The sequence below is a fragment of the Dysidea avara genome, chromosome 2 (assembly GCF_963678975.1).
Source record: "Dysidea avara chromosome 2, odDysAvar1.4, whole genome shotgun sequence".
NCBI lineage: Eukaryota > Metazoa > Porifera > Demospongiae > Dictyoceratida > Dysideidae > Dysidea > Dysidea avara.
The window spans coordinates 23,285,883-23,301,274 of NC_089273.1; the positions used below are offsets into that span (position 1 = coordinate 23,285,883).

At 37.9% G+C, this 15,392-nt stretch overlaps 2 long non-coding RNA genes across 2 annotated transcripts; both read right to left on the reverse strand.

Moving 5' to 3' along the window:
* Positions 1-2,837: 2,837 nt before the first annotated feature.
* Positions 2,838-5,501, reverse strand: LOC136246886 (uncharacterized). The gene is made up of 4 exons (XR_010696893.1): positions 4,566-5,501; positions 4,324-4,506; positions 4,181-4,269; positions 2,838-3,132 (listed from the first exon to the last, which is right to left on the reverse strand). It is a non-coding gene; the product is annotated as an uncharacterized lncRNA (long non-coding RNA).
* A 4,373-nt stretch (positions 5,502-9,874) lies between these two features.
* On the reverse strand, positions 9,875-10,632 carry LOC136246887 (uncharacterized). Its single transcript, XR_010696894.1, has 3 exons — positions 10,394-10,632; positions 10,079-10,289; positions 9,875-10,026 (listed from the first exon to the last, which is right to left on the reverse strand). It is a non-coding gene; the product is annotated as an uncharacterized lncRNA (long non-coding RNA).
* Between the last annotated feature and the right edge of the window lie 4,760 nt (positions 10,633-15,392).

The following is a 15,392-nucleotide window of genomic DNA, read 5'->3' on the forward strand; positions in this document are numbered from 1 at the left end:
ATGAATGCGTAGCTGGTGAGGTGGGCAGCTATTGTCAGCTGGTTGTGACCTTTTTTTTGGTATCACCATACTAAACCAGAGACTAAGTCTGGGTCAGCCCAGCCCCCCTCATATCAACTACTTCCTCCGTCCCTGTGTACGTATACGTACCGTTTTTGCTTTGCTGCTTCTACTACTGCATGCTACTAGCCACTGCTGCCCCTTTTCCTGCTGCTATACTACTTGTCAACTAGCTGCACCAGCTACAGTTAGCAGGATCTGAGCTCCTTTTGCTGCTCTACTTAGACTACTGCTTGTTGCTGCTACTGCTTCTACTATACCACTACAGCTATACTACTTGCCACTATACTGCCAGCTACTAATCGCTGCTAGCTATACTATGCTTGGTGCTACTATAGCTAACACTTGCTAGTACAACTATACTATACTTGCTATTACTTGTTGCTACTAGTACTGAAGTGAAGACAAATATGTATGAGGATGGATTGGAAGTGGAGAACTAACACACATACAATAATAAAAAAAATTAAGTTTGCTACTATACTGTCTAATGTTTTCTGCAAATAGTTTGATGGAATTCTATAAATAGTATATAGAATTTGGCTTCAGCCATTTCCAAATAGCATGTGTGTCCATTTGTCACATTTCACCTGTGAAGAGAAAACAAGAACAACGTAGCAAAACCCAACACTCACATTATGCTGACATACCAGTATGGATGGCTTAAACTTTCATCTCCCAATGCTTGAAGGTTCTTAGTTTACTAATTTGTTAAGATGCCTTACTGTAGTTATACTGATAGTAAAGTGTTAGTAAACTTAAGTATATGGAACATAATTATTTTACTATGTTTTAAACTCTCAGTAAAACATCAGTGAATGCGGGTTTACTAAAATAACAAACAATTAACTGTTCCATATACTGGGGATATACCACTGTAGTAAACTAAGATACTTCAAGCAGTGTCCTGCATGCTCTGCACATAATATTTTCTTGTCCATGCAGATGTCTTGCAATGGATTCATACCTGTACAGTAAAGTGACTTTGGAAGTACATAACTGACTGGAAAATCTGTAAAACAAAATATGAGATCTCTCAGATATAAAATCTTTCTAGTAGTCTAAAGCTCTCAGGTGAAAGTCTCTCAGGTAGTCACATAACTTTTAAGTAAAAATTCTCAAGTACTGAAATATCTCTATAAAATAGAATTTCTCAAGTGGTCAAAAGCTTCTCAAGTGAAAAGCTCTCAAACATAGTCTAAAATCTGTTCATCTTATTGGCTGTGTTATAAGTATGTCAAAGTCTACGTGCTTTAGCTCAAAGCTAGGCTGCAGCTGCAATAGACACTGGAAGAATACTAAAATTTCCTGGATCAGGAAATATGCAGTACAGGGCAGAATTTCCTATAGACTTTCCTGGTTTTTCAGGAAATTCTATAGGAAATTCTGCCCTGTACTGCATGTTTCCTGATCCCAGGAAATTTTAGAATTCTTCCAGTGAGATGCTGTCAGATCTTCAAGTATAGTAGCAGTAGCATGCAGCTATAGCAACAGTAGTCATAATGGTCATAATACAATGTTTGTACCACTGGACTTCACACTGGTTGCCCAAAAATTGTGCCATTCCAGGACAACAGCATAATATTATGAAACAAATAGTTACTACAACACAGAAGGCTTACTGTTGCACTGTCTACACTGATATACCATAATTTAAAAACATAACAGGTGGGCATTAAATACAATACACTTAATATCTGGGTACTAGGAAAAAATCACTAACATCACAACATGTAACTGACCTGGAAATTAACACCCTTGATGCCACTACAGTCTACACTGGATACTTGTTCGAACCCATCAACACTATGCCTGATACATCTGAGTAGACTGACCTGCAAATTCACATCACTAGTATACAGTGATAATTGATAACTGCAAAAATAACAATTGCAATAATACAATTTTTCTGCACGTCTGAAATTCATGACACTCAATACCGAGACCTGTAAAAGAATAAGCAGGCACTGAAGTCAACCTTAAATTAAACACGCATGCAAACTGACCTGGAACATCGGTCGTAACACTAAAGACATCTGTTTTGATATCTGACGAAACAATCCAGCAGGCACTGAATTAAAAAGAGAATGTGTAAAAAATCAATATGCCAGGCTGTACCAATAAAGGATGGATAATCAAAATGAACTAAAAATATATATATATCCCATATGCAGTTTAAGTGAGTAACATAACTGTTGGGTAAGCATGAAAACCCATTAGGTCATTGGTCAAACAAAAGTACGCTATCACAAACTGGTCACTGATAATTGATAACTACAAAAAGAACAATTGCAATAATACAATTCCTCTGAATGTTAACTGACCTGAAATTCATGACACCTGTATCTTTGTTCTTGCATGGTCTCAACTTACATATGTACCATGATCACATTCAACTGCTAGTGGATAAACCAGTATGACCAGATGGCCTGCAAAAACCAACAAGCATATGTTAAATACAATACACCTAAAGCCTGGAATATGAAAAATATTATATGTGATCGGATTTGCGAAAAGGTACCTTTTCCACACATTTGACATACCAGCAAACTAAATGATTTAACATTTAACTCCTCATACACTGTTAAAAAAGGTTCTTTATTAAACTCCCCTTGGGGGTGTTTTATCTACAATTGTTGTCAGGCTCCCCCTTAGGGTGTCCCAGTAAACCCTTAAAGGAGTTTCAGTAACACTCACCAATGGTGTTCCAATAAACTTTAAGGTGGTATACAGAACACCCCTATGTGTTTCAATAACGTCTTTAGCAGTGTTCAGTAGTCTTACAATTTTATTAGGGTGATATTAAAAGTACAAGCATTGAAAACTGATATACATAATGTATAAACTTAATTTCATAAGAGTTTACTGTTCTATACACATTTTCTCCAGATTGGAATAACAGTCTCCAGTTGCAACAGCCACTCATCTTTGAGATTAAACACTTAGTGCTGGAATGGAACTAGCGACGGAAGACTCAGCTAGCCTCATCTTCAGGATCGCGTCTGGTAATAACCAGAAATGGTTCTGACTGACAATTCAAAACTGCACAGAGTCTACATCGACATCACGTCACTGCAAATGAAAGAATAAAAATATATGTGACCAGATTTTACAGAACCGAACCAAATCGCACATCAGGCAAAATCAAACTAACACCACCAGTGGACAGCTACACTATCGTACTACAAGTTATGACCCTCAGCACTACTCAAACTACACGAGGCTGGTTTTAATAGACGTCTTTTCTGGGTGGTGTGTAGTGCCCAAATGGCGGTTTCAGGCCTTGTGAAGGACCTGGCTTGGCAAGAATCGGTGGTTTACTGGTGGACAGCCTTATAATGTTGGCCAGATGTGTTCTCTGTAGATTTTGCTACATATCAGCCACTAAGGAGCCAGCACGGCCCTGTAATCTCGTGTCTGGATTCCAATCGTGGTCTGCCTCCATTTTGAGGCCCATCTTTTGCCCTCCCCGCCACCCCCCAGCCTCCACCCTTTTGTGAGCACTCATGATACTACTTCGCTCATCCAACTGCTCAGATTTTCTATCTTATTTGGCGGGAAACTGTACAAGCAGTTACAAGTACTGGAAGTGGCTTGAAAGGTAACAGATTGATGCATCTTTTGTGTAAATTTCATACGCGTGCTTGCTATCCTTGGAGAGTTATGCTGCCTTCAATTCTTTAAAACCGTTTATCTCGAAACTTCTAATGTGCGATTTGGATCATTTTTCCAAAATCCAGTCACATATAACATATAACAAGCATGACAATAGGTACATATTTCAAGGAACTATAGTCTTGGCCATATACCACACAATACAAAATTTTGGTGATTTTACTCGAGAAGGAATTTGGTGGATAATATATTGGCGAATAGTTGTGTCGTATTGCATTTTTGGCGAATCAAAATCATTTTGCCAAATTAGCCAAAATTTTCTCCCACCGTACAGTAAGTAGTACTGGACTATTATTGATTTTGGATGCCAAGAAGCACTACAGCCTATCTAGAGTTGTGAATTTATATGCTAATACGTAATTAATGCTTCATGCAGTGAAACTATTAGAGGTTTTATATGTCAACCAAACATAACTTTGTGAATGTACACTACAGGTAAACATACCTCAAAATTCTTAAGTAAACACTATCCTTGCAAACCATCTTGGATGTAACAGATGACAAATCAGCTTCCAAGTACACAATCAGTAACACCTGAGAAAAATAAGACCTTGTTACATACATTCAGTATTCTTAATTGTTACTTACCATCTGGGTGGACAAAAATCATTAGCTACATTCACCAAGAAGTCCCAATAGCTTCTTAAATTATGGCCTGATCTTACACTAAAATGTTGACAGCAATTTCGTTCTCCACATAGGCCAGTTGATAAAAATGAAGTCCTTTATATTGTCGTCAATTGGAACAGTTGCTTTAAACTTGTTTTGTATCTATATACCAAAAGAAAACATAATTTTCAAACTATAACAAACTATTATGGTATACTTACCCAAGTACTTGAGTGCAAAGAGGGGAATTTTGATCAACGACCTCTGACAAAAGTGGACATTCATTCACTATTAAAGCCAGGCATTCAGTAGGGTTAAATCCACTTATCTTCAAATTGTACAGTTTCTTTGCCACCCTCTTTTAATAGTCACCCTTCATGGACTGAATAGTGTCATCATACTCAGCCATCAGAAATTTCCAATCCATTCTCAAGTTTTTTAGTTGGTTCACTACTGATACTTTGATCAATTTGTTTGCTACACCCTCCTCTGAATTCTTAATTTCTAAAATAAACCAGTATATCAAGGTTTTACACTTAACAACATACTGACACAAGTCCACTGTCCATTGTCATCCAGAACCTAGCAGGGTTCCGCTTTTTAACCAGCTTCTGGCACACCACATTGTAAGCCTCTGACTTTGGATGTGCAATGATGCATGTTCTTGGCATCTGAGCTATCTCCTGTCTGCCCTGCCAGTTGTCAAACCAGTAGAAATGGCCTCTAATATTGTCACGAGAATGTATAAAGTTCTACTGAAGATACCAGCCTCATTACGCTGTTCAGAAGTGAACACTTCTAGTCATCGCCAGTTCTTTCTTCACAACTATAGATGATGTATTATTCACGTCAGAGTTGCCAGGCCGTTACTCACCTTTTCCCACTCTAGGCGCCCAAGCACTGACAGCCGCTGCAGCTGGGTACAAATCGTCTTCCACAGTCCCGCCGTCAATGCTGTTAAATTTTGGTACATTTCTTTACTATCGAAAGCTGCTCGCACGTTATCGTCTCAACTGCTTCTTTCGGTGGCCATATTACTGATATTGTGCACCTGGTCTCGCACCTGGTACACGCTATATAGTGCGCACTGCAGTTAAAAAGCTGGGCATTCAATGGAATACAATTGGATCGTCAAGTCATCACCTATTTCTTGGTATATTTTGACGTTCTGGAAGGTATGCGTGTATATAAATGCCAACACACGGGCCTAGGACTGCAGGGAGCGTAGCTCAGTATCCACTTGAATTGTCTATTGGCCTTGTCACAATCAACTTTCATTAGTGAACATGCGTTGACATCCATCCAATCTACATTTTTGACTACAATAAGGGAGACTACGATGGCCTGACTAACTTTCTGTGCAATACTGATTTTTCTGGTTGTTTCCAGTCTAACAATGTTGAATTTATCTGGTTATATATAAAATCCTCCTTATGCGATGCCATGGCAAAATTTATTCCAAAGATCAAGCTCAATTGTACTCATCAGCCCAAATATTTCACTCCAGCAATCAGACATCAGATTAACTGTATCAGGTCTCTTAAACAAAGACTTTGCAGATCTCCCTCCTCCAGTATCAGGAATCGTTTACACACTGCTGAACAGTCACTGTCTGATGAAATCCATAAAACCAGGTCAGAGTTTGAAAGAAAGTTAATAATTAACTTTGCACCAAATAATAACTCCATGGTCTACAAATATATAAGACGTGTCAAAAAATCCAGCTCTTTACCATCCTCTGTCCTTTACAACGGTGCTCCTGCCACTGACAGTGCTGATAAAGCCTCTCTTTTTAATGAATATTTCTTCTCTGTGTTTACCACCTCAGACTTCGTACTCCCACCCTACCCTGACAAAATTGACCCATCTGTCAGATGTCATTTAGTATCAATCCAAATATCTGAACAGGAAGTATACGAAGCACTCGTCTCACTCCATACTGACAAGGCCACTGGTATTGATGGTATTGGCCCAAGGATTCTCAAACAATATGCTAACATTCTTGCTAAGCCATTGCACCATTTGTTTACAATCAGTTTAAAATGTTGCTCCATACCTTATGAATGGCGCATACACACGATTGTTCCTGTACATAAATCTGGTGACAAGACTCAAGTTACTCACTATCGTCCAATTTCTCTACTCTATATAACATCTAAGGTATTAGAACAACTAGTTTACAACAAAACCATTTCTTACATTTCACGTTTTCTCTCACCTCAGCAGTTTGGCTTCTTAAAAAATCGATCCACAGTGCAACAGTTGCTTCTCATGTTGAACACCATACATAGTACTAATGACCAAACTGATGTAGTCTATCTTGACTTCAAAAAGGCTTTTGACAGTGTCCCCCACAAGGAACTGTTATTCAAACTTCGATCACTTGGAATTTCTGGCAAGCTTCGGTCATGGTTTGAATCATATCTACTTAATCGTTATCAGTATGTGAAGATTAACAACTCTTTGTCTCACCTTCTCCCAGTTCTATCCGGAATCCCACAGGGAAGTATACTTGGCCCACTTCTATTTCTCATATATGTTAATGATATTCCGGACATCATTAAATTTTGTCTATTGTTTCTATTTGCAGACGACACCAAATGCATCAAAACTATCTCCTCACCACTAGATTCACTTAAACTTCAAGAAGACTTAAATAATTTAAACTTTTGGAGTACCCACTGGAATCTTCTATTCGGTCTATCAAAAATCTTTCTGCTATCTTTTAAAAGGAAATCTCCAACATCTTACAATATCGGCAACTCCCAGATTTCTTGTGTTGATACATACAAAAATCTAGGAATTATGTTATCAAGCGACCTGTCATGGGATGCTCACTATAACAACATTATCTCCAAATCCTATCAGGTACTTGGACTTCTAAGAAGATCTTTCTCCCTACAAAATTATGTCCAAGCCAAATCTCGACTATATACCTCTCTTGTTAGATCCCAGTTTTTCTACTGCTCGGTCATCTGGAAACCCCACCTAATTAAGCACATTCAGCAACTCGAACGTGTTCAGAGGTGTGCAACTAAATACATTCTAAATGATTACTCTACTGACTACAAGTCTCGTCTTATAAATCTCCATATGCTACCCCTGATGTACATTCTTGATGTAAATGATGTGATGTTCTTTCTTAAAAATCTCCACAACCCCCACAATGGATTTGACATCAATAATTTCATTAAATTTGCAACTGGTCACACACGTCTAGCTTCTGGAAACAAGCTACTCCAAACAAGATCATCTGACAATTCCACCAGTAACTTTTATTTTAACCGGCTTCCTCGCATCTGGAATTCCCTTCCCGTTATTAGGCATGAGGCTATTATGCTCCAAAAATTGAGCATTATGCTTTTGAGCAGTGCTAAAAAAATCACCTATTATTCTTTTGAGAATTGCCCATTATTCCCAAAATTATGTCACCGTAATTGGTTGATAATGCCAGTTTATTGCTGTATCATACCATTTTCGTTGATATTTAAGCTTCAAATAGTCTTGAATTCTTTAGCTGATTGCTGTATTAGAGTATTTCATTTTAATGTGACTGCTTTATTAGAGTAAATAATAGTTAGTGACTGTTCTATTAGAGTTTGTGACTGCTCTATTAGAGTATCTCGATCTTTTTTTAACGGAATTGTGCAATCTGCAGATTTTCCTGCTGTTAAAGCTATATAATCACCTTAAAATGCTAGCATAATTCCTTATTTCCACACATACCTATTATGCCCGAAATTATGCTGGCATAATCGCCGCATCCCTACCCGTTATCAACTACCAGGACAACCCACTCAAGATAAAGACCAAACTTTTAGATTATCTGTGGAATTATTTCACTGCCAATTTCACCTCCTACAACACCTGCTCTTTTTCATTTCTATGTCCATGCTCAAAGTGTTCAAAGATCCCTCACCAACCTAACTTCAACTCCCTTTAACTGTTAATTCCCCCCTCTTTTAAGTAATCTTAGACTAGTAAGTAAACTTTGTAGCTAATCACTCTACAATTTAGCTTCTGGCCACTGACACAGGATGTCAGTCCCAATTCTATCATACCAACATCTGCAACTTGTATGTATGTAGGTATATGTACACTGTAAAGTTAATTATTATTATTATTATTATTATTATTATTATTATCATTAGTTCTTGCAATTTTAAAGGTCGGATCAAGTGTATGAAAAATCTTGATAGCTAAGCTTGATGTATAAATCGGACTCACAAACTGGCATTTTGAATCACGTCACAGTGTATGATGATGACCACAAGGCTACCCACTGGCATCACAAAGGAAAATTGCCTTCCATTTTTAACATGATATGGAGTCTCTTAATGATATTATTACATGACCAGCTGACGACTGGAGTGATTGGATTAGGAAGTAGCATTTAATGTGTAGCCTTGTATCAACACTGACATTACCATGCTTATATAATGGATTGCAATCCTATGGCTGACAAATTAGTATGGCACACAGAATTATTTACTTTATCAACTGCACGTACATTCATGCTCATACCTGTGACCTCTGCCTTTTGCACAGTGTACAATTTATATTTTAGATGTCTATAATTGTACGGAATTGAATTATTATTAATGCATACTAAAATCAAATATACAGAATGTACAAACACTATTAGTACTTGTAAAAGCAGTTATTGACATGTGCAATCTAGCAAGCTACAGTACGTTGATGGATTGAGTGTGGATATATTTTGAGATTCCGTTTGCTAGAACAGATCATTATAAATTCAGCTATTACCCCAAATCTATCCGCGATTGGAACAATTTACCAACTGACACAATAGAATCCCAATCTCTACAAGTATTTTTAGATAAATTATAACTGACTCTCATCTATGTGATTTGTAATGTGTTTTCCTTACCTGAACATATCAGTTTGTAACTGTGTTTTCAGTAATCATAATCATAATCATAGTATTGCTGATCTGTTCGTCTGCATGTTGAACTCAGTGTAACATTGTTTGGGCTTCACTATTGCACTCAACTAAATCAGCAACACTGCATGAGCGTATAATCCTATAGCATCACTGCATGGTGTTTAGACTCATTCCTACATAAAAAGAAGTTCATTTCAAATGTATCAGTATAGAGTGTACAATAACACCTTTAATACACCCCAAAGGTGCTTCACTATACCTATTACAATCCAATAACATTATAGGCATAATATAACACCCCTGGGTGTATATGTACACTTTTAAAGGTGTAGGTGTTCCATAAACACCTTTGTCAGGGTGTAACTGAACACCTCTGTTTTAACAGTGTACCGATTAACTTGCTTTTAGTATCAAAATGTAGCCAAATACTGTAGTTACATTCATTGAAAATTTCAAGCAATTATATGCCATGATCAAAAATTATGAAGCTTTAAAGTCCAAAAAAATGGGTCAAATTTTGTGTGTGAAAAGGTACCCTTTCACAAATCAAGTCACATAATAATAAGCATTATTCCACACTGATATAGTAATAGATTATAGGACGTTGTGGAACTTGCCTAAACATGTAAACTCGAACATGAGGACAACTGCATAATCTGGACACTTGGAATTGTCCAATACCTGATGAACAAGTTAGTACTAATGACATTCACTTCAACATTTTATCCCAGCTGGGTGAATCTCTTGTAACTGAGTAAAAGGTGTTTATTTTCCACCTGCAACCAAAGTTCTACATTTCGATCTGTGGTCGAGTGTACATAAATTGACCAGGAAAATCAGTATGCCATAGCCGGGGTATGGAAATGGTTCCTTTCCTTCTGTTGTGACATTACTTACAGCTGACTGGTAAATGATCATCGATGTCCCCGTGGACCCCAACAATGAGTATATCAATAACTTCACAAGTTGGAATCAATTTCCTTTCAACATGTGGTGGAATGAATTTCCTTTCAGCATCTGGTGGACAGGTCCATAAACCCTATCGCACAAACACGGTGAATCAGTGGGTGGCGATGTGACACGTTACACAAACTTCACTCTTCGTTTCGTTAGCGTTCAAGACGGGCATATATCATAGAGTACCTCGATCAGTATTCTTGACTCTTACTTCTTCAAGCGTTGCTCAAGCGATGTAGTTTCTCACGAGGGGCTCGAGTTTCTCATTAAAGTCGAGCCGATTAAAGTACGCCTCACCATCTAGTTACATTGTTAAACCATTCAATTTAAAACCACGTATCACGAGTGTCCGCTTAAGGTAATTAGGGACTTTCCACGAGATTTCCCCTAAATAGATCACGTGTTAGTTGTCAATCCGGTGGATTCTGGTGGTATACATGGTTCAAAAATGCGGTAAGTGTACATATGCTGTCAATAATTGTTTGTGCACTGCTAAACTAAGTTATTTTTGTGTGATAAGCATGCTTGAGGAAGGGTCTGGGGGACGACGCTAATGTTTTGACAGCAGTTGATGATGGCCAGGCAAAGAACTGCGAGAAGAACTACTGTGATAGTGTGATAGTAGGGAAAAATTCCCACCCCTATAGCTCTGCCTAGGGGCGTTATCTACAGCTACTGTATTATGTTGCCGATTTGTACATCCAGGCCAAGAATAAAGGTGAAAGTGGTAGTAAGGCTCAATCCGTTTATTCTGCTGAACAAGCAAGGGAGTCTGGGACTCTGGGGGCATGCTCCCTCAGGAAAGTATAAGTACTACAACTTTTTTGGTTAAATTGCTTCATCAAGTATAAAAATTTCAGTGAAAAGGTGATGATCGAGGCTCTGGTCTTATGCACTGGTTGGAGTGGTTGTATCGATACTGCACTGTGGCAAGCTTGAGGGGTTAGTGCTGGCATTATCCTTGGCAATACTTTTCCATATCCCCGAGTCTTGATGATTGAGTCCTCCATTCCTTTCTCTGCTGCTCCAATCCTGAAGTTGTGACCACAGTCAAAAGGTGACGATCGAGGCTCTGGTCTTGCATCTATACTGTACTGCAACACCCTTGAGGGGTTAGTACCGGCATTGTACATCGCAATACTGTTCCATCTCCCATATACAAGTCTTGATGGTTGAGTCCTCTATTCCTTTCTCTGCTGCTCTAATCCTGAAGTTGTGACCAAAATAATAAAAAATGGTTATAACATGATAAATGATTATGGTGATAACAATTACAAATGTATTTATAGCTGTGTAGCAACTGTAAACTAATTAGTCACTTGCAAGTTTAATTAGGTGTCTGAAGCATTTAACATGCACAGATATGAGATATATTCTCACATGCAGGCAGTAAAGATAGATTTACTCTAATAGAACAGTCATACTACACCATAAATTCATACTTCCGAATTTACGGTGTTATGAAACAATCATTACTATGTATGGATTTTACTGACTGTCCAAGATAATATTCTGCATTAATGTTAATTGCTCATTTCCAAAAAAAATACCTTTTAAACTAAATGTAGAGTCTATCACTGACAAAAATGAGTGATATCCACCCCAAAAATACCTTTGCTGTAAAAAGACGTGCCCAAGAAACTACAAGTACCTGGAACCCAATGTAAAAAAACAAAAAGAAAACAGCTCAGCTGAAGTGAAAAGTAACTGGTAACTTAAAGAGCTGATATCTGAAGCGGTCAAGAATACATTTACTAAAGTTTAATCCATGCAAGAACACCTTGGCTATAAAACAGGTGTGTACATGAAAGTAACTGGCAACTGAAATGGCTGATATCTGAAGCAGCCAAGAATGAATGGTGGTATACAACTAATTCAAAAATTTAACACTGAACCTTTATAATTCAGCTGTGTTCTATATTCACTCTTGCTGCATCGTAAAGTAATTTCTTTTAACTCTAATTGGCTGGTAATTTGGCTGCCTTTTTTTGCTCTATTATACTGACTATTAAAAAAGGCGGCCAAATTACCAGCCAATTAGAGTTAAAAGAAATTACTTTACGATGCAGCAAGAGTGACTATGGAACACAGCGGAATTATAAAGGTTCATTGTTAAATTTTTGAATTAGTTGTATACGACCATTCATTCTTGGCCGCTTCAGATATCAGCCATTTCAGTTGCCAGTTACTTTCATGTACACACCTGTTTTATAGCCAAGGTGTTCTTGCATGGATTAAACTTTAGTAATTGTATTCTTGGCCGCTTCAGATATCAGCTCTTTAAGTTACCAGTTACTTTTCACTTCAGCTGAGCTGTTTTCTTTTTGTTTTTATTACATTGGGTTCCAGGTACTTGTAGTTTCTTGGGCACACCTTTTTACAGCGAAGGTATTATTGGGGTGGTTATATTTTACATGAGTGGTTGTACAATACAAATAATGTGGCATGCCTTATGTACTTCTTAAGTATTTTTTTTACTGTTGCCTTTTCCTTTTAGAAATTGTGGCAATTTCTACAATCAGGGGATACAGTACCACTTTCCCCTTGGAATAGTCATGAGCTTAAGCAAAACCATTTGCATTTACAGTTACTATAGTCACACCTATCTGTGGATCCTTACTATGGACCTTGGCAAAAGCACAAGTTTGTTTCCTCGAAACTGTCTGTGTGAACCACTGCTGCTACAGTATATGTGTACAGACTTCTCCAAGGCCAGCCATGCAATCAGCAGCGGAGGAAGTTGATATAAGGGGGGCTGGGCTGACCAAGACTTATTTTTATAGTTTGGTAAGGTGAGACCAAAAAAAAGGTCACAACCAACTGATAAGAGCTTTCCACCTCACCAGCTACCATTTCTAGCTGATAAACTACATAAAAATAATTACATAGCTCGCTACACACTGACTACTTTATTAGAGTGACTGCTCTATTAGAGTATCTCGATCTTCATCACGGTTTTCAGCTCCACTCCAAGAAAGATTATTTCGGTGTGATATCATTCTGAGGGGGGATAAGCCCCCCCCTTCTGACTCCTATGCATGCAATTGCAATGTGAACAGCAGACATGACCTGACTCCTCTAGAATTTTCCACATGCACAGCGGCATCTCACTCATCATCTGTGAATGGCCTATACAGCACATAATATATAATTACAACTTTGTATGTTTATAAAATAAACTGTATATACATGTACGAAGATTCTTTACAAGTATCATTCAATCAGAGGCTATGATTCAATAAAGTAATATACCTTATACCCAGCCAGCGACTTTCCAGTTCATGTAGTACGATTATAATATAACCAAACTGCACTAGCATACAAACTAGTTGTAGACTTCAAGGCCTTCCACGCTTTAAGCTGCTCAGCTGGGACAAAACTAGTCCTTAGAACAAAGTAAAAACGGTGTCAATGGATTCCACAGGCCGTGACAGGCAAGAGGAAAACTTGAAATCGTCAGCTAAATTCGAAAATCACTGAGAAACTGGTCGATCCAACCTATAATTCATAGTTTATTCTTGTATCGTTCCTCTACTTCATCGGAAAGCTTCAGTCTAGCTTGAAAATCTCTACACTCTACAAAGTGACTTATTTCTAGCTGAACTCTCTACAGTATGATGTGCTAAGTTTGTAACTGATCTCTCTATAGAGCTCAGGGGCGTACGGAGGGGGGTTTCCTGGGGTTTCAGGAAACCCCTTTGGATTTACACAGTACTTGAAACATTAAGAAATTGATACTTCAGATTTCCAGAATCTGGAATCTGTCATGGAACAGGAAACATTTTAAACTTTTTATCTTAGTTAAATAATAGTTTCTAACATGATAGCAACACTTATAACATTGTTCTGAATTGTGATTTTGGTGAAAAGATCGAGATACTCTAATAGAGCAGTCAGGCAATATAAACTACTCTAATATAACAGTCACTTAGCTGTAGTGGAACCCCTTTTCAAAATTCCTGCGTGCGCCCCTGGAGCTATAACTTGTTTGTATAGCTGAACTCTTTAAAGGGTGGTTTATTCGATTTAGTCTCGCGTAGCCAGACTCTATTTCTCCGCACGGCGCTTATCGATTGGAAATTATAAGCACCTGCTTCCAATCGAAAAGCGCTGAACGGAGAAATAGGGTCTGGTTAAGCGAGACTATGTTTGATTGGTTGCTGAACTCTCTACACGGTGACTTGTTTGTACTGCAGAGTGACTTGTTTGCAGCTGAACTCTCTACAGAGTGATTAGGCCATACCTATTTAATCTTATGTTGCGCAGGCCCGGCCGACTGCATTTTTCTTCAAATGAAATAATTTTGAAAATCACCTGTGCGGATCACGTATACTTAATTAAATACAACACATCATCAGCCAGGTATAGTCAAATTCCAAAATCGGATGCTTTTTGACCTCACATTTTCATCCAAATATGGATGATGCTTCACTAAATCATCCATTTTGGATGATTATTACTCATCTCTCTTATAGTTACATAAGCAAACATCATCCAAAAGTGGATGATTATTGCTTGATTCTCTATATAGTGAGTGCTTATGTAAGCAAATATCATCCAAAAGTGGATGATATTTGCTTGATTCACTATATAGTGAGAGATGTATGCAAGAAGCATCCAAAATCGGATGTTTCTAACCATCCAATATTGGAATGTAAACTTAGCCTTCCAAAATCGGATGTTTCTAACCATCCAATATTGGAATGTAAACTTTGCCTTCCAAAATCGGATGTTTCTTGCCATCCAATATTGGAATGTAATTTCTGTCGTCCAAAATTGGATGTTTCTTGCCATCCAATATTGGAATGTAACTTCTGCCTTCCAAAATTGGATGTTTCTTGCCATCCAATATTGGAATGCAATTTCTGTCGTCCAAAATCGGATGTTTCTTGCCATCCTATATTGGAATGTAATTTCTGTCGTCCAAAATTGGATGTTTCTTGCCATCCTATATTGGAATGTAATTTCTGCCTTCCAAAATTGGATGTTTCTTGCCATCCAATATTGGAATGTAATTTCTGTCGTCCAAAATTGGATGTTTCTTGCAATCCAATATTGGAATGTAACTTCCGCCTTCCAAAATCGCATGGTTTTTGAGCATCAGCACCCTCTTGATATAGTCCAAAGGGGACCATTGAAGATCGTCCAATGCTTTAAAATTGTAGAATACGATGTGAAACCTCTT